At 43.7% G+C, this 21,364-nt stretch overlaps 1 pseudogene; it reads left to right on the forward strand.

Annotated features, from left to right (window-relative positions):
- LOC133121421 (polymeric immunoglobulin receptor-like) overlaps window positions 1-21,364 on the forward strand; it is an 86,820-nt pseudogene that overhangs the window by 6,203 nt on the left and 59,253 nt on the right.

Raw genomic sequence — 21,364 nt, forward strand, 5'->3', positions numbered from 1 at the left:
GAATTTTGTCCTTAAGCCCAAAGGAAGATGGCCTGGATGTTCAGCAACATGTGGAACCTGAGGATTCCTATTTCAGAGCATCAAATACATCCATTGACCGCATTACAAATATTTGACTCTGCTTTTTCTTACTGGACAAAAAAAGACACCATCATTTTCCTATCTTGAAAAAAACCCATCGCCCTCTGCTGGACAGATTACAACGATCACATTTTCATTTAAAAAACCCCAGAGCATTCCCAACACAATCTCCCAGGAGCGCTAACAAATGACAATTACAATGACAAATTACCTATAGACTTTCAAATATATATCATTAAAAATAACAATAATATTGCCACTGAATAACAATTTAATGATGTAACTGTATTAATCATTTCAGTTTACAGTATAATAGAGGGGTGGGCAATTCTGGTCCTGGTGGGCCGGGGTGTATGCAGGTTTTTGTTTCCACCAATTACCCTGGCTAAATTAACTAATTGGCTGAATGCACCAACGCTGGTTTTCTCAAAGATTAGATCACAGTAAAACAGGGGACACAAGACCAGTCATCAAAAAATGCCGCTAAAATGTCAGATGTCATAAAAGGCTAATTATGTAATTAAGGCCAGAAGTTGGTATCAAATCCAGAAATGGATATGGCGCTATTTGCCCACCTCTGGAATACATAAATATGAAATGATAATGATAGTTACCCTGCTCTGGCCACTGAGAGAGCACAGACTACAGAGTACGAGGGACCAAAGAGGTGGGCACTGAGAGGAACAGGAAGTGAGACTCACGCTAAAGGGAGCTGGAGTCTCTAACAGACACACACACCCGTCAGGCACATATGGCTCTCACTCTGATACTCTTCCTCTCCTTCCTCTTCCTCACTGTGCTGCCAGGTAGGACTTGTTTCTCACACTGTATACTGAACTCTGGAGCATTGTAGCAGAGAGACTGTCTGTGCCTTAAACTTGAATCAATGAGTTAAACTGAAGATTGTTGTTAACGGTACATCAAACTGCTATGATGTGGGTTAAGTATCTTTTTGCAAATCATAAATATAAGCAGACCATTGCTACAGACTTGGAATTCATGCGCACCTTTTTTCTCTTGGGTAGTTTATTTTAACCAATAATTTATAATTAATACAAATCTAACTTTAGAAATGCATTTTAAACTGTATGCATGTGTGGCATTAATGGCAGTTTATATTTTTTGTTTATTCTGAGAGATTTTAATTAACCCTTACACTGCATTGTCCATTTTTCTTAACATCGAAGCCATTAAAACCACTTACATTTCATGAGGATTAGCTGATAACAGTTTCATGTTTGTGATTATTTTAGTTTCACCAAAAAAAGAAGTTGAGGTGTTCTCTAAGTGTTTGAACGCTTCAAAATCAACTCCAGTGAAATATTTTGTTGCTCTTCAGTAACAAAAAACATAAAAACAATTATGGTATTGTCTTCACTTGGTGTTGAAATCAACCATTTTATTTTCACACAAGGACATCATAACAACCTGTCCAATGATGCATTCATTATAATACATTGTTGTGTTAGTGGTTTGTTATGGTGAATTACATTACATGTTATTTAGCTGACACTTTTATCCAAGGCACTCAGTTGATAAGCCTAAGCAGGAGACAATCCCCCCTTAAGCAATGTGGGGTTAAGGGCCTTGCTCAAGGGCCCAACAGCTGAGCGAATCTTTTGTTGCTACCCTGGGGACTTAAACGTACCTTAACCACTAGGCTACAGGCCACCCTTGAATTAGAATGAGTTATAGTATTAGTGGTGTTCCCCTGTGTACTTTATTCAAACAGGAGAGAGAAAAGGGGAACAGATGGAGATGGTTGGGTGGAGGATTGAAACCCAAAACACACAGGATGGTTCACACTTAGCCTGAGAGTCAGCTGCCCTACAGACTGCACCACACTGTGCTCTGTAAAATACACCCACACTGATGATGTGTGTGTTTCCCTCTGCAGATGCTGACGGTGTGTACACACTGAGTGAAGTAGTTGTACAGAGAGGAAGATCTGTCACCATCCTATGTCTCTATGATAGAGAATATGAAAGTCATGTGAAATACTGGTGTCATGGTTCAGACTGGAATGTTTGTGAAACTGTAGTACGCACTGACTCTCCAACAGTTAAAGGTGAAACATCAATCACTGATGACCCCACCCATCATGTGTTCACTGTTACCATGAGAAAGCTTCAGATGATGGACTCTGGATCTTACGGTTGTGCTGTAGAGATCCAGGGCGCTTGAGATAAGAAAGCATATCTGTACCTGTCAGTCACTGCAGGTAAGATGGCTGCAGCACACACTGCACTCAGTGAGACCTGCTTCCTCTTAATAACGGCATCTTCACTATTCCAGGGTTTCCCAATCATACGCTGTGCAGAACCTTCTACTGCAGATTGCTGCACTGTGGGTAAATGAGTGATCTTACCTCTTATGCTCGCAGTATTAAATTCTTCCAGAACATGTAAAAGTCCAGGCAAGTTCTTGCTTCACTGCAGAACTATTGCAGTATTTGGACTCCAGCAGGATGGTGCTGTAATTGCATTATTTTGCTACACCATTCCCACTCTGTATCCAAAACGGTATCAATACGACATTTATTTGGTTTGGTCTACAAGTGACTTGTACAGTTTGTGTATCAATGAATGTTGTATATTTTTGTGTTTATTCTGTGGTTTTCAGGGCCTCCTGGACTCTGGGTTGAGCAGCAGGAGGTGGCCGGTGTGGAAGGGGGCCATGTCAGTGTGCCGTGTCACTATAATGAACCGAGAAGCATGAAGATGTGGTGCAGGATAGGGGGCTCCTGTGTGCTAGTGAATCCTGGTAAATCTGGAAGATCAGAGATGAAAGATGACCGCTCTAAAAAGGTCTTCACTGTGACGGTGAGGGAGCTGAACATGGAGGACACAGGCTGGTATTGGTGTATTGCTGGAGAACTACAGATCCCTGTTCACCTCACTGTCACTCAGAAAACTACAACGGCCACAGTCACCACATGTAAGGAACTCCAAACGAGCCTGTATAAGAATGCATTCTATCCTCAAATTTTCAATGATCTTTTCTGTCACTTTCTGTTAGTGAGGGTTGAGGGAAACAGAATGTTCTAAATGTCACGTTGTGAAACCCTTTGGTGCTAGCTAGTGCTCTCTCACAGACTGTAGGGTGCACACCAGTGCTGAATTCTGTTCTTACCACAGTGTCACAACACTCATGCACACATTCGCACACACACACACACACACACACAGAAGCACACACATTCGCATTCACACAGGCACACACATGCACACACAAATAAATGCAATGACACTATAAATAACACCATAAAATATTCATAAAAATTCTTAACTTGATTTATTAACATCATGTTTTCCTCCATGGGGGCGACATGGCTCAGGCAGTAAGAGCAGTCGTCTGGCAGTCCGAGGGTTGCCGGTTCGATCCCCCGCCCGGGCTGTGTCAAGGTGTCCCTGACACCTAACCCCCAAAATGCTCCTGACGAGCTGGTCGGGGCCTTGCATGGCAGCCAATCGCTGTCGGTGTGTGAGTGTGTGTGTGAATGGGTGAATGGAGAAGCATCAATTGTACAGCGCTTTGGATAAAAGCACTATATACATGCCTGCCATTGACCATTTACCTCCACTGTATCTTCATAGCACCCCATTCTTCAGCATCTGCAGCACTAAGCACATCTCTTCTGGTTTCCACAGCAGCAACATCCTCCAAGCCTTCAACCTCAAATCATTCAACAGTCTCAACACCTCTCTCACCTGTTCCAGCAACAACTACATTTACTTACAATATAAGGTGTGGTATTCATGATGGAAGAGCTAGTAAAATCTTCAAAAGTCAGTTTCTTTTTAAATCAAGAAGTTCAGTGTAAAAACAAAAGCATTACCATTAGTAACCTAGTAAAGTCTGTCTATTTTTTTATTTAAGTTGGTACTTTTCCTGACAAATTTGTCTCAAAATCCCCCCTGTCTCAAAGTCAGTGAGGCCTTTTCCTCCAAACTCCACTGCTGCTGCTAGTTCTGTGGCAGCTCAGGAGATATACAACGGATAGGTCCATTGTCTCTATTGGTCAGTTTTCTTTCCAGCCGTGCCAATATCCACGATATAGCCTACGCACTGCTAAATCGAATGTTTAAAATTACTCAGTGTTTGTACATTACGGTTATCTACTTTGTGAACATTATCATCATCACGCCTATAGTACCCTCCCAAAGTAAAGCACAAATTAGTGAGTTTAAAGTGTCCTCTGATTTCGAAAAGAGCAGGAACGAAAAAATAAAACTGTTAGGCAATATCATCGGATCGAAATACCAACAATAGCACCAAACCCTGGTGAAACTAGGGTTAAGGTAGTTTTAAGCGTAGTGGTTAAGGTAAATGATTGGGACACGCAAGATCGCTGGTTCTAATCCCGGTGTAGCCACAATAAGATGCGCACAGCCGTTGGGCCCTTGAGCAAGGCCCTTAACCCTGCATTGCTCCAGGGGAGGATTGTCTCCTGCTTAGTCTAATGAACTGTACTTCGCTCCGGATAAGAGCGTCTGCCTGATGCCGATGATGACGATGAAACGGGAATTGAAACACAGAGTTATTTCAATTTCTTCACGTTATCCGGCAGTGTCCCGATGAACGTCCACAACAAAAACTCATCAATTGTGTGTCAGTGTCGTCTGGTGTAACGTAAACTAGCTAGCCAGCTAACGTTAATGCAGTGGGGATACCTTATTGCAATAGCGTTGCTTAGCTAAGGTTAGTGCAGTGGGGATATATTATTCCAACTAACGTAAGTACCGTTGCCTCGATAGTGGAGTGGGGATACGTTATTGCTAGCCAGTTCGCAATACCGTTGCTTAGCAACTAATTAATTACTGTTGAGCGGAATAATACATTTTTACCATAAAACATAGTTCCATTAAAAATACATTAAAGTTTGTCTTGTCTTTCTTTAGTGAAATTTTGAAAGATAAATGTGGTAACCGTTGTATAAAAGCGTTATGGAAATTGAACCTGTGGAACCAATATCGATATCAATATACCAATCGTGGATATTGGCACAGCTAGGTGGTGTAAAGGCACTCCGCTTTTCTCAGACTTCAAAAACGAAAGATAGTTCGAAAATTAAAGACATACCTCTTGATATGCCATGACATTTTCAACAAACATTGTCAATCAGAAAATTTAGGACATCATTTCAGCTCCAGCATACTCAATTGCCTGCGATGAGCCAAGCGAGGTGAACTATATTGAGCAGACAGCGCTGCTATGCAGGTATGTGAACGGCGATGGGCCGCAGGAAGAAACAATTGAGTTAATACTGCTGAAAGGCGAAACAAAACATGGTATTATTGTGATGGAAACGCAAAGTTAAAGAGCCAAATAATCAGAAATACTCCACTGCAGTCACATGTAGTAGTCACGTGTGGTAAAACATTTGAATGAATGCTCATTGACACCTATTAGTAATGTTGATAGGCTAATTTAGGCTTGATAGGCTGTGTTACCTTCATTATAAGGCTCAAATATGGTTTGCGGCTCCAGACAGATTTCCTTTTGGCCAAAAATTGCTCTTTTGACCCCTTGTAGTTAGTGGTGACACACGTCTCTCTGGTACACGCTGCATGTACTTGGTGTCCCACATGACCCCTAGTGCTTCCATTTCCTTTTTCACTACCTGTTTATGGAGTCCAACAGTTTTCTCTGTGCGTGTTTGTGCTTGTCTGTGCTCTTCTGAACTGATGGAGAAGGCTGCAGTACTCAGAGAGACTCCTGTGTCATTTTGGCATTTCAAATGGGCAGAACATTTCACACACCCTGTTGCTGCTGTTCAGTCCTTCAGATCTCACAATCATCCTGATGGCACTAGGGATGCTGTTGCTGGTGGCAGCTGTTGCCACGGTTACCTGGAAGTTGTGTAAGAGACACAGTGAGTATCCACATGAAGTACGCTGAGTGTGAAAGAATAGTGTGGGTGCTGTATGTAGGAGCAGTCAGCACAGCATTAGTGAAGTGCAGTACACTGAGCACAGGAGTTTCACAGGCAGTAGGGGTCTCATAGGGGCCCTCTCAGCTCTGTCATGATCACACTCTCTTATCACAGCTCATCCTGTGTCTCCTTACAGAGGGAGTCCAGCCTCACACAGGAGCAAGAGAGGACCGGAGCAAGGAGCTGACAGTACGGCTGTTTTACACTCTGCACTCTGAGTGTCAGTTAGTGTCAGTCAGTATCAGTCAATGTCAGTCAGTGTCAGTGAGTGTAGTCAATGTCAGTGAGTGTCAGTGAGTGTGGTCAATGTCAGTCAGTGTCAGTGAGTGTGGTCAGTGTCAGTCAGTGTCGGTCAATGTCAGTAAGTGTGGTCAATGTCAGTTAGTGTCAGTGAGCGTGGTCAGTGTCAGTCAGGGTGGTCAATGTCAGTCAGTGTCAGTGAGTGTGGTCATGTCAGTGAGTGTCAGTGAGTGTCGGTCAATGTCAGTGAGTGTGGTCAATGTCAGTGAGTGTCAGTGAGTGTCGGTCAATGTCAGTCAGTGTCAGTTAGTGTCAGTGTCGGTCAATGTCAGTGTCAGTCAGTGTTAGTGAGTGTGGTCAATGTCAGTCAGTGTCGGTCAGTGTCGGTCAATGTCAGTCAGTGTCAGTGAGTGTTGGTCAATGTCAGTCAGTGTCAGTTAGTGTCAGTGTCGGTCAATGTCAGTGTCAGTCAGTGTTAGTGAGTGTGGTCAATGTCAGTCAGTGTCGGTCAATGTCAGTCAGTGTCAGTGAGTGTCAGTCAGTGTCGGTCAATGTCAGTGAGTGTCAGTCAGTGTCGGTCAATGTCAGTTAGTGTCAGTGAATGTCAATCAAACTTCAATCAAAATTTGACCTGGGGCCTCATTTATGAAACTGTGCTTAGGATTCACGTCAAAAGGTTGCGTAAGCATGAAACCTAGGACGTGCGTACGCAAAAAATATTCTGATTTATAAAACAGTGCATACGCACGTCCCACGCCAGTTTTCCTCTATAAATCACAATCAACTCTAAATGTGGCGCAACTTTGCCAGCTTCATGTCCCGCCCACAGTTGCCTATAAATAGGCAGTGAAACACCCCTAATGAATATGCATTTCACAAAGACAACAATGGCAAACGCTGAAAAGAAGGCCAAGAAAAGGGATTTCAGCCATTTGATTGCCTCTGAAAAGCTACAAGTGTGGGCTTATCCTGATTGATTGTAAATGACGAACAGTTCTGCACAACGAATGTGATGATGACGATGATAATAATAATAATAATAATAATAATAATAATAATAATAATACACGTTATTTGTCTAGCACCATTGAAAACACTGTTACAAAATTAAGAGATAAAACGAACAAAAATTTATAACAATAAACACATTATAAAACATAATATATGAATGTGATAACAATATATGAAACTTTGCTCGTATCTGCCCGACTGACGCATTGTAAACGGCATCAGTGCAGCGCAATTTGTCCGACTGTTCACCATATTATTTATGAGAATACATTTAATAACATGAAGTATTGTTTAACAATTCGTCTACATATTTGAGGGATTATTTTACAACAACATCTCCGTTTATATTTATCATCCTAAATCATATTTTTTGGGCACTCCAGGGAGCATCAATCAAACAGCTGTTTGTTTATTCGTTGTAAGAGAGGCTTTTGTCCGTTTTCGCAAATTGACTCTTCGTATATGATACGTGAGAGGTAATATTTCATTACATTACATTACATTACATTGCATGGCATTTAGCAGACACTCTTATCCAGAGCGACGTACAAAGTGCAAATTACACACAAGAACAAATGCAAAGAGGACCTGAGAGGACAGTATAGTTCCGAGTCCTAGTGTAAACATGCAGAAAATCAGAACCCTTTAAGAGTACAATCAACAACAATCAATTTCGATTTATTTTACACAGTGGTATCTGTTGTGTATCACTTTCTACTTCTCTCGTCGCCAAATGTTGTGTTGCACTTAGGAAGGGAGAGAACCCGTATAGCGAGATTCAACAATACAACACTTTAATAAGTATAACAGGGACGACGCACATCCTTAAAGCAGCCATACCCAGCCACAACTCCCGGCAAATCTTTATACCTTTTTACATCCTGTTTCACTTCCCGTTTACCTGGTCTTACGTCACGAGCATTAAAGGCACAGTTTATCATTTCTCTAGTTAATGTGCGTAGGCATGGGTCAGAGTTTCCGCGGAGGACCGCACATTTTCCCGTCAAGTTCGTTTTTTATAAATGCCAAAGTTTGCTTAGAAAGTGGAGTACGCATTCTTTTGTGCCTACGCAACGTTTATAAATGAGGCCCCTGATCCGCAAAACACAGAACTGCAGAATGGAGAAGGACATACAGTGATTGTGGGGGTGTGGGCATGTAGAAGAAATAACTGCTAGAGTACAGTGTGATAGTTCTTTATTCATTTATACAGAAACGCTGCACTTATCAAACTAAACTACGTTCAGAAAAATCTCAAGTTGAATACTTTCAGCCACACTTTCAGTTTCTGGTTGGAGATGGTCTGTAGCTTGATGTTGTTTCACTGTTACTTGTTAATGGGCTGACTTGCTTGTCTCTGGTCCACCAGTTGAACGGCCCTTCTGTACAATATGAAAGGTAGAGGTCTGTACGGATAGACCAGCTGTTATGAGTTCAACGTTGTGTCTCTCCCCTGGCAGACTGCAGACCCTGAAGATGAAGTGACCTACAGCACAGTGTTCACCAACACACAGTCATCACCACACAGAATAAGTCCACATCAGTCACAGGTTGGGTAGCGGCTGGATTTCTCACACATTTATAAAGTGCTTTTGCAGAGAATCGTACTGTTAATATTCAGTCTCATCTCTTCCTTCCTACATGTCTTTAGAGATCCTGTATTCCTTAGAAATCACACTTTATTTTGTTGCAATACGGATAGTTTGGCAAATATTACACTTGATCATAAGACAGCCTCTGTGCCTGCTTGTTGAGGGAAAATGTTCCAGAATGTTCACTAGTGTGTTAATGTTGTTCTCCTCTGCTCTGGTAGCAGTGGGAAACATGGACAGGGTTGGGGTCGATTCCACTGTCTGTTCAGTCAGGCAATGAAATTACATTAAAAAATATGTATATTTAATTCAATATTTGACAATCAATTTATGTATTGATTAATGGGCTCATCCTCAATGGGGAAGTTTTCACCTAATGTACTTGAATTGACTGAATTGACTGATTGAAATTGAGCCGACCCCCTAACCGTGCTCAGTAACAGAAACATGTTCCCCTTTACTGCCCCAGCCGTCTGAAAACCCTGCAGATGAGGTCCTGTACAGCTCAGTCGTCCGGAAAAATCTACAGGTGAGATTGTTCATCATATCTCAGAGTCAGCTACACAGCCAGTAAATATCAGAATTTAGAGTTCCACACTGATAATGGTGAACATACTGTATATGTCTGATCAGGAGTTGTTTAACCTCGATTTACTTTAGACACACAGTACACAGGGTCAATTGCAGTGTGTAGCTGCAGTCTAAACTTTCACAGAACTCAGGAACTGCTACCCAAATCTGTGCATGTCCTGTTCTGTGCAGACCACACACTCATCTCACCGTTCTGCAGCTGATAGAGCCGGTGATGTCATTTACTGCTCAGTTGCCGGGCAGAACACAGAGGTACCTTTTTTTGGATTTACAGTTGATTTATTTTAGAAATATGTTTCACTGATCATGAAATATCAGCACCAAAATGTTATGGGATACATATTAAAGCCATGTGCTGTGACCTGTGGAACTTGCATTTATTTTTTGTCCCTTTCACATTGACAAACATTCCTATTCCTCTTTTTCGTTTAACCTTTTCTAGTTGTGCTCAAGCGTGCTCGTATTGGAACCCCAATTATCTTGATACCTTTGTGTGAATGTTCCCTGTCTGTTCAGTAGGGGGCAGCAACGTGACGAAAGAGTTACGTACCAACAGGAATTTTGTCCATAAGCCCAAAGGAAGATGGCCTGGATTTTCAGCAACAAGTGGAACCTGAGGATTCCTATTTCAGAGCATCAAATACATCCATTGACCGCATTACAAATATTTGACTTTGCTTTTTCTTACTGGACAAAAAAAGACACCATCATTTTCCTATCTTGAAAAAAAACCATTGCCCTCTGCTGGACAGATTACAACGATCACATTTTTATTTAAAAGACCCCAGAGCATTCCCAACACAATCTCCCAGGAGCGCTAACAAATGACAAATTACCTATAGTAATTTTACCTACAATAATATTGCCACTGAATAACAATTTAATGATGTAACTCTATTAATCATTTCAGTTTACAGTATAATAGAGGGGTGGGCAATTCTGGTCCTGGTGGGCCGGGGTGTATGCAGGTTTTTGTTTCCACCAATTACCCTGGCTAAATGAACTAATTGGCTGAATGCACCAACGCTGGTTTTCTCAAAGATTAGATCACAGTAAAACAGGGGACACAAGACCAGTCATCAAAAAATGCAGCTAAAATGTCAGATGTCATAAAAGGCTAATTATGTAATTAAGGCCAGAAGTTGGTATGAAATCCAGAAATGGATATGGCGCTATTTGCCCACCTCTGGAATACATAAATATGAAATGATAATGATAGTTATCCTGCACTGGCCACTGAGAGAGCACAGACTACAGCGTACGAGGGACCAAAGAGGTGGGCACTGAGAGGAACAGGAAGTGAGACTCACGCTAAAGGGAGCTGGAGTCTCTAACAGACACACACACCCCTCAGGCACATATGGCTCTTACTCTGATACTCTTCCTCTCCTTCCTCTTCCTCCCTATGCTGCCAGGTAGGACTTGTTTCTCACACTGTATACTGAACTCTGGAGCATTGTAGCAGAGAGACTGTCTGTGCCTGAAACTTGAATCAATGAGTTAAACTGAAGATTGTTGTTAACGGTACATCAAACTGGTATGATGTGGGTAAAATATATTTTTGCGAATCATAAATATAAGAAGGCCATTGCTACAGACTTGGAATTCATGCGCACCTTTTTGTTTTGGCTCTTGGGTAGTTTACTGTATTTTAACCAATAATGTATAATTAATACAAATCTAACTTTAGAAATGCATTTTAAACTGTATGCATGTGTGGCATTAATGGCAGTTTCTATTTTTTGTTTATTCAGAGAGGTTTTAATTAGCCCTTGCACTGCATTCTGCTTTTTTCTTTATTTCATGAGGATTAGCTGATAATTTTTGTGATTATTTTTGTTTAACCCAAAAAGGAAGTTGAGATGATCTTGTTTTGTAAGTGTCTGAATTGGCTTCAGAGCAGCTAAAATGGGTGTCGACTGTGTTGAGCAGAGGGTATTAAGGACAGGAAAAAATGCTGTTTGTAGCTTTGCTAAAATAAAGAGAACTGAAAGAGTGGAAGGAAAGCACATGTGTGTTTTATGATGCCATAGTATCATTTTTGAAAGTCAATGATCTCATGAAATATCCAAGAAATTTCCGTTGCTCTTAAGTAACAAAAAACATAAAAACAATTATATGATATTGTCTTCACTTGGTGCTAACAATCAACCATTTTATTTTCACACAAGGACATCATAACAACCTGTCCAATGATGCATTCATTTTAATGGATTGGTGTGTTAGTGGTTTGTTATGGTGCATTACATTACATGTTATTGAGCTGACACTTAGTTGATTAGCCTAAGCAGGGGACAATCCCCCCTGGAGCAATGTGGGGTTAAGGGCCTGGCTCAAGGGCCCAACAGGTGAACGAATCCTATCATTAACCACTAGGCTACAGGCCACCCTTGAATTAGAATGAGTTATAGTATTAGTGATGTTCCCCTGTGTACTCTGTTCAAACAGGAGAGAGAAAAGGGGAACAGATCGAGATGGTTGGGTGCAGAAGATTGAACCCCCAAACACACAGGACGGTTCACAGCTGCCCTACAGACTGCACCACACTGTGCTCTGTGAGACCTGCTTCCTCTTAATAACGTCATCTTCACTATTCCAGTGTTATCCAATCATACGCTGCACAGAACGTTCTACTGCAGACTGCTGCACTGTGGGTAAATGAGTGATCCTAATGGTTATCTTAGCAACACAGGAGTTTTCCTTCATTTTAATCATCAGTTGTCTGAGAATCAAAACATGTAAAAGATCCGGCATGTGTGACCCCGGACAGCACACGTGAGTGAACACTATGGAAAAGTACTAACTCGGTAGGAGCATACCTGAAGCATACCCCGGTCTGGGAAGAACCTTAGTTTATTTTCTCCCGTTTTCCCCTACCCTTGCCCTGAGGGGGGGCGCTATCAGCAATACCCTGGAGAGAGACAAAAAAAAGAGAAAACTGAAAACGCCCTGACCCGAATCGCCGGGGCAAACCCGATGCGGGGAGACCCGACGTGGGGAGACCACGGCCTGAGTGGAGATGCAACAACTGCGGAGAGGAGGGGCATCTAGCCAGGAACTGCCCCGGGAAGGAGGTGTCCATGCCCACCGCCAGTGGTTCAAGCGGCCCAGCACACCCCTGCCTGTACCTGACCACCTGCTGGGCGCTCCAGAGTACGGAGGCCCCCAGATTCCCGATACGAGTGGGGGGCCGGGACACTGAAGCAGTGCTCGACTCGGGCAGCGCCATCACCCTGCTGCGACCAGACTTTGCGGGAAAAGAGAGGGGTGAAGAGGTGGCTGTGGCTTGCATCCATGGAGACACCCGGAAATACCCCACGGTGTGGGTGGACCTAATCACCCCACGGGGGACGCACTCGGTAAGAGCGGGAGTAGTACCAAATCTACCCGTCCCTGTGTTAATGGGAAGAGACTGCCTGTTGTTCCGGACCTATTGGGAGGAGGGGCCCCGGTCTCCGAACGAGATGAGGCCACGATGGCCCCGACGGGCTGCCCGCCGTACCCCCAAACCAGTCTGGGCTGCGACGTCCGGGGACAGTGAAGTAGAGGCCCCACCACCAGAGAGGGAACGCCAACCAAGCGCCCCGGCCACCAGTGGAACCATTACTGCCTCCGAAAAAGAGCTCGGGGAGGCCCCGCCCCCAGAGAGAGAAGTCCGGTTGGCCTTCTCGGATGGCCCCGCTTTGGCACCGCCCAACTAAACGAGCCAAAGTTTGCTCAAGCCTGGAGAGACGCACGAGACATTAACGGGGTACCACAAGGGGCGGTGAGTACACCAGCTTATCCCTTCTTCAGGGTAAAACATGACCTGCTCTATCGAGTCTGTAACCCACAGGGGGAGGAGGTCGAGAAGCTGCTCGTTCCACAACCGTTTGTGTCCCGAGTCCTTTACTTGGGGCGTACTCACCTGCTGGGAGCCCATCTAGGAATGGAAAAGACCTACGAGAGGATCCTGGTGAGGTTCTATTGGCCCGGGGGGAAAAAAGCTTCGAAACCCACTAATCCCCCTGCCGGTCATTGATGTACCCTTCAGGAGGACCGCGACAGGAAAGGCGGTCGCCAAGAAGTTGTTCCTGCTCTTTAGCAGGGTCGGGATAGCGGAGGAACTCCTGACAGACCAAGGAACGTGCTTCATGTCAGGGGTCCTAAAAGAGATGTGCTGGCTGCTACACGTGACCCAACTGTGGACCTCCGTCTACCACCCCCAACGACGGGCTAGTGGAGAGGTTCAACAAAACCCTCAAATCTATGCTGAGGAAGATGATCGAGACTGACTGTAAAGACTGGGACCAGCTCTTACCCTATCTCCTCTTTTCGGTCCGAGAGGTGCCCTAGAACACGACCAGCTTCGCCCTTTTTGAACTGTTATATGGCAGACGACCCAGGGGATTACTAGACCTGGCGAAGGAGGCCTGGGAACAGCAACCATCCCGAACCCGCAGCCTGATCGAGCACGTGGAGCAAATGGACCGGCGGATGGCCCAGATCTGGCCCATGATGAGGGCCCACATGAAACGGGTACAACAGGAGCAGGCCAGGCTGTATAACCGGGGAGCACAGGTGAGAGAATTTGTCCCAGGAGACAAGGTGATGATCCTATTCCCCACCAGCGAATGTACATTTCTGGCCCGATGACCTGGGCCGTATGAGGCAGCCGGGATGACGACACTGCCTCCAGATATACCATGTTAACCTGATGAACAGGTGGCATGAGCCACCCCCAGCTCCGACCCCAGCCCTCCCCGCCCAGTGTGCTCGACCTCAGGGTCATGAGGAAAGCCTGGTCCAGCCCCGTGGTGCTGGTCCCCAAGCCGGATGGGAGCTGGCGGTTCTGTAATGACTTCCGCCGGCTGAACGATGTCTCCCTATGTGACGCGTACCCCATGCCGAGAGTGGATAAACTCATTGAGCGGCTGGGACCCGCCCGATTCATCAGCACCCTGGACCAGACGCGGGGATATTGGCAAGTTCCCCTAACCACTCGTGCCAGGGAGAAGACGGCCTTTGCGACCCCCACGGGCCTCTACCAGGACACAGTACTGCCCTTTGGCGTGCATGGAGCCCCGGCCACGTTCCAGAGATTGATAGACCAGATATTGCGGCCCCACCAGATGTATGCAGCAGCCTACCTGGATGACATCATCATCCACAGCACCGACTGGGACAGTCATATCAGCAGGGTCGAAGCTGTGCTGATGTCCCTGAGGGAGGCCGGGCTGACAGCTAACCCTGCAAAGTGCCGGCTCGAGTTGGAGGAAGCGGCCTATCTCGGCCACACTGTCAGGAGGGTACGGGTGAAGCCCCAGGAGAACAAGGTCGATAGCACTGTCACCTGGCCCCAACCGGCCACCAAGAAGCAGGTGAGAATGTTCCTGGGTCTGCTGGGGTACTACCGACAGTTTATTCCCGAGATTGCAGCACGAGCAGCCCCGCTACACAACCTCACCAAAAAGGAGCAGCCCAACCGGGTCCAGTGGAACCGCCTCGCCACCGCAGCCTTCCAGGACTTACGGGCCGCCCTGGGGGAGGAACCCGTACTAATCACTCCCAACTTTCAGAAACCCTTTGTCCTGCAGACAGACGTGGGCAGATCCAGGACAGAGTGGAGCATCCCGTGACGTACATCAGCCGGAAACTCCTCAGCCACAAAAGGAATTACGCCACGGTCAAGAAGGAATGCCTCGCCATCAAAAGGGCGGTTTGTAAATTATGCTATTACCTACTCAACCGTGAGTTCTTGTTGGTGACCGATCATGCCCCCCTAAAGTGGATGTACCTTAACCGGGACAGCAACGCCCGAGTGACCCGCTGGTTTTTAGAGTCGCAACCCTACTGGTTCAAGGTGGAGCATCGCGCTGGGAAGCTGCACCAGAAGGCTTCTCTTTGCCTGTCTCAAACTTCAAAGTCATGGCAGCCAGCTCCTGCTCCTTGTCCTGAAAGAGCTGCATCACAGCCTTCAGGCTGATCATACTCTGCTGACCAAACCATGCCGGGTCCTCCAGTTTGTCCATTGTAGCGTCGTAAAAGTAGGTCAAGTCTGTGAGCTTCTTCTCCATGGTCTCGAGCAGGTCTGACATGGCTGCTAGCTTCTCTTCATTTGTGTCAGGCTTTGAAGTCACAGAACCCAGATCCTCCACATTGTTCCTGCATAACTGCATCTCCAGGCTTTGTCCTCCCTCCTGTCGAATTTGCTTCTCGGCTGCTAGTTTCTCCCTTGTTGCCTTGTACAGGGAGGTCAAGACTGTCAGTTTCTTCTCCGTGGTCTGCCACAGGTCTGACACGGCCGGCAGCTTCTCTTTGCCTGTCTCAAACTTCAAAGTCATGGCAGCCAGCTCCTGCTCCTTGTCCTGAAAGAGCTGCATCACAGCCTTCAGGCTGATCATACTCTGCTGACCAAACCATGCCGGGTCCTCCAGTTTGTCCCTTGTAGCGTCGTAAAAGTAGGTCAAGTCTGTCAGCTTCTTCTCCATGGTCTCGAGCAGGTCTGACATGGCCGCTAACTTCTCTTCATTTGTGTCAGGCTTTGAAGTCACAGAACCCAGATCCTCCACATTGTTCCTGCATAACTGCATCTCCAGACTTTCTCCTCTGTCCTGTCCAAGCTGCTTCTCGGCAGCCAGCTTGTCCGTTGTAGCTTCGTACAGGTAGGTAACGTCTTTCAGTGTCTTCTCCGTGGTCTGCCACAGTTCTGACATGGCCGCCAGCTTCTCTTCGCTTTTCTCATGCTTTGCAGTCATGGCGGCCAACTCCTGCTCCCTGTTCCTGCATAACTGTGTCATGGTCTCCAGCCTTTCTCCTCTCTCCTGTCCAAGCTGCTTCTCAGCTGCCAGGTCGTCCCTTGCAGCCTCGTACAGGTAGGTCATGTCTGCCAGTGTTTTCGCCATGGGCTGCCACAGGTCTGACATGGCTGCCAGTGTCTCTTTGCTTGTCTTATTCTTTGAAGTCATAGCAGCCAGTTCTTCCTCCTTCTTCCTGCACAACCGCATCACGTTCTCCAGGTGTTTTCCTCTCTCCTGTCCAAGATGTTTCTCGGCTGTCAGGTTATCCCTTGCAGCCTCGTACAGCTTGGTCATGACAGTCAGTTTGTCTTCCTTGATCTGACACAGCTCTGACATGGCAGCCAGTTCTTCCTCCTTCTTCCTGCACAACCGCGTCACGTTCTCCAGGTGTTTTCCTCTCTCCTGTCCAAGATGTTTCTCAGCTGTCAGGTCGTCCCTTGCAGCCTCGTACAGCTTGGTCATGACAGTCAGTTTGTATTCCTTGGTCTGACACAGCTCTGACATGGCAGCAAGCTCCTCCTCCTTGTTCCTGCATATCTGCGTCACGGTCTGCAGGTGTTTTCCTCTCTCCTGTCCAAGCTGTTTCTCAGCTGTCAGGTTGTCCGTTGCGGCCTCATATAGCTTGGTTACAGCTGCCAGTTTATCCTCCTCAGCCTGACAGATGTGCTCCATGGCTGTCAGCTTCTCCTCACCCATCTTGAGCGTCACGGCTATAGCAGCCAGCACTTTGTCCTTCCTCTTCTTAGACATGTTTCCCATCAGTTTTCTTAAGGCCAGCTCTTCTTCCTGAAGTCCATGTTCCTCAGCCTTTGCTGCTTCTTTCTGGCAGGTATTTCCCATGGCTGAAAGCAACTTCTGCAAGGCCTGGACGATGTTGCACTGTCGCTTTGAGTTGCCTCCTCTACAAGACAGCTGGACAATTCCTGTTCAAAAGAGGACATTCATCACTTTGCCAAAATCGATTTGTCAATCGATCTGATCTTTGTCAGAATCGATTCCACATAAATCACAACTATGTGTGTAGCTGTGAGATGCCAAGTGCCACAGTGTTAGAACATCATTGTTAATCAGCTGGCCAAACTGCCCATTACTACCGATCTTACCTTCAGCTCCGCACGAAGGTCTTCAACTTCGGAAGCAGAGTCCTTGCAGGCAATCAGTTCCTGTTGAAGTTTCCGAATCTTCTCACTTTTCCTCGTCTCGCTCACTTCGAAAGCTCTGTTAAAATGAAAATTAAACATTAATCATCTCATTCTAAAAGGCAGTAGGCTAGCTAAGCCATGTAAAGTGGGAGTTCATGTCTAAAATAAAAAGACTTCCTGTTTTTAACCTGGAGAAAAATGAATGAACGGAAGAAAAATCAATCACAGACAGGATAATTAAGTGCACACAGAGCAAATTTCCCCCCAAAAAGGCAGCGTTGTAGCCTACAAGCCGCTAAAGAAAATTAAGTAGCTAATTGCATTTCATGTACAAAGATGAAATGTATTCCATGAACGAATATTTGACACAATAATTCGTATGATTAAGTTACCCTACATTTCCATGAGCAAATTAACATTTAACGTACATTTATGTTGGTAATATCGCTCCGGAAAATAACATTCTTAGCTCAACAATATATTATATTAAGTAAAAAACAACTTGCCACAATGACGATAAGAGCGATCACTACTATTGAATTCAACTGAGAAAAAAATGAGACAAACATGGTCAAAAACGCCGTTTCCGTGGCCCTTATCGCCCACACATTTCCCCAAACACTCATCAAACACCGCACATTGCTGCTCTTGCAATGGGGTTTCTTATGGCATTCTAGCTACATGAAAATAAAACTTTAGCATTCGCTGTACATGGAAAATATATTTCTGAAGACTTACAATTTCAGAAGAGACCGAAACAAATTTGCCGTTATCAAGAATGCGAATACGGATGTGAAAAGGTTATAAAATCGACTGAACTCTGTAAAGTAGGTAGGTTTATGATCTGGCCGACGTTAATAACCGTTATTTATTTAAAAAAAAAAAAAACTACTACTCACTGAAAATACAGTGACGTGATCATTTTAACAGAAAACCCCCTGTGGAAGCCTACCGGACATCGGCCTAATATATGAAGTTGTATCAATAACGAATAGTTGTTTTTTTTTTAATTCTCCAAAGAGAATGCGAATTATTCGTTATATTAATATATATATATATATATATATATATATATATATATATATATATATATATATATATATATATATTTATTAATATAACGAATAATTCGCATATATATATATATATATATATATATATATATATATATATATATATATATATATATATACCCAGGCAGCCAGCATATTTGGCCTAGTCCGGCACATTTGGCGCACTGCCGGTTCCTGCAAAATATTACGGGCCAGATCCGGTCCGAGCAGAACATCTGATTCTGGTTGACAGACTCTTATGTCGGCCAACCTCGGCTGAGAGCCATGCTGTCGGATGTCCAATTTGACATTATTGTATCCTGACAACGTGTCTAGAAATTTATTTTTTATTTTTATTTTTTACATGAATGACAAAAAGCAATTTCATCTTGAATCAAACTTCATTGTAGCACTGGGATAACGTAACGTTTTTTTATTTGTATAAATATTTCATTTTTATTTCTTGCTCTTAACTTGTGTCCAGCGCGTATAGTGTTCTGTTACTTGCTAGTTGGTTGTTGGGGATGTCATATTCTCACAATCAGTGTCGTCCCACTTGAGGGAGGTACAGGGGAAAGTCCCCAACGTGTTTGTCTTGTTTGTTGTGTGGATATATTTCCAAAATCAGTGTTTATTATTTTTACAATGTGTTGTCTTTGTCATTCTTTGTCATTGGCTTAATGTCAGGTACATTTCATGTATGGAAGTTTATTATTATTATTATTATTATTATTATTATTATTATTATGATAAAATAGGCCACGTTCGCTAGTTTTCTCCTATTTCAATGTTTTAGATGAAGTAGCAACTTTCTAATCAAATGTAATACGAATCGGAAAATAAAAATGTGAATGCACGTTGACTGACCGCAGCTCAGATAGATGTTTTCAGTTACTCTGGAGGGCGCCATCACGCAAGCTATATCCTATATGCATCGATGCACTTGAGGAGAGACCGGAAGAAACATTTAATTTTAGCTCGACTTGAGAACAGGTAAGCCATTAGAAAACCCAAATAATACTTTACGGTATGATATCTGTACATCATACATAAATAACACTTCAATCATTTTACTAAGCTAGCAAGCTAGCGAACACTAGTAGCCTAACATTAGTTAACATAAACATGAGAGGAATACTGCTAGCTGAGTCACAAACAAGTGTATACAGCTAAGTATATCTAACCCTATATCGAAGTAGTTTGCTTTGTTATATGATTTGTCTAGCTAATATATGTTGGCCAGTAACCAGAGCAGCATTTAGCCAGCTAAGTTACAGCTGTTATTCGCTAGAGCTAGCTAGATGGCTAACGATGGTTACCTTACCAAGCCAGTGACCGTTATTTCAAATGGAATGAACTGGAGAGGTGGGAAGAGCGAGGGGTTTCTAGCAAGTGAATATGGTGCCCAATGCACTGTAGCATTCATTCATAAACTCATGCATCTTCTATGAAAGCAAGGGTTTTACATTCATTCAATTGGGTAATGTTATGTGATCTCTGAAATGTGTATTTTAGCTCTGAGCTGCCCTCCAGCGCTCCCCTGTGCGGTCTCCTCTTTCTGAAACACTTATAGAGGGCTGTTGGATGAGTTTATCAAAGCATGTTTTAAAAAGAAAAATTAGAATTTTCTTGGGAATGGCCTTAACCTGCCTGTTCCTTAGGGAGGTAAAGCGGATGTTTCAGGAACGATACATCCGGGATTTTGCTCCCTGGTACAGTTTTTTACGATCACTTTGGCGCTAATATCAGTCGCAATTTTCATTGTGCATTGTGCATCCACATCTTTGAAGCAATCTTGCACTTCCAAACTCTTTGGTTCAAATTCCTAATTTATCATGAAATACTATAGGAAAATTTGTTTCAGATCACTCACACACAGGATACCTATAGCTTCACTGTTTCGTTGTTTTTACAACACTTAACTTAACACTTAAAATACTTTATACATGTCTCAAATTTGTTATAAATGGAGGGAATGGTGGAAACAGATCTTTGTTTCACATTTATTTTGCTAACAATATTTTTTTTTTCTCTTCTTACACACGTATTTTCGTAGTGTTCTATTAAGAAAATGTGCGCCGACCAGATGACTTTATGAAATATTGTCTTTTGTGTGCGACACAACACTATTTATATGCTTTTGTATTTTTGAGGTTTTCACTTTAGCTAGTCAACTAGGCAATATTATGAGCAAGCGACGTAGTTGGCTATGTAACTAGCTGGCTATATAACTGAGATATTTGAGACAAATTAAAGTTTAGCTAAACACGCATGATTGAACACGTAAAGAAACAAACAGAACGTGTAGCTGCCCAAATTCCCGACAAGCGATCGCTGAAACTCTGTATAGGCTACTATTGGTTAGTATCCAAGCGGAGAATTAATATCTAGTTATAAAACGACACGAGTTCGTTCGCTATTGCCGAATTTACAACGAGATTTACACCAATTAGCTTGTATTGTTATCCAGCTGTGCAGCGTTTTGACAGCCCGTCAACTGTATATTTAGAAATGTAAAGACTATAAACACGGACAGAGGGTGAGTCAACATGTCAGTGAGCCTTTTTCAACGATATGAAAGGATTTACAATGTTTTTACACAAAAATATTACCTATTGTACCTTTAAACAATTGTCCATGCCAGCTAAAGCTGATCTTTGGACTTCAGTATTGTATTATATAGTACTGTATTTTTGTTTATAACAGCACTTCATGTGTATTTTACTAGTTATGGATGTGATGCTTTAACTTGTTGGATAACCTATGCACTTGTAAATCGCTTTGGATTAAATGTGTCTGCCAAATGACTAAATTGTAAATGTAAAAGTATGTTTTTATCGGCGATGCCTGTTTTTCAGTCTGTATTTTTCAATGTTTTATATGAATTGTGAATTAAGATTTTACATTGTGAATGTGCACACGACTAGGCCCTTATGTCATG

The sequence above is a fragment of the Conger conger genome, chromosome 2 (genome assembly GCF_963514075.1).
Source record: "Conger conger chromosome 2, fConCon1.1, whole genome shotgun sequence".
NCBI classification, from domain to species: domain Eukaryota; kingdom Metazoa; phylum Chordata; class Actinopteri; order Anguilliformes; family Congridae; genus Conger; species Conger conger.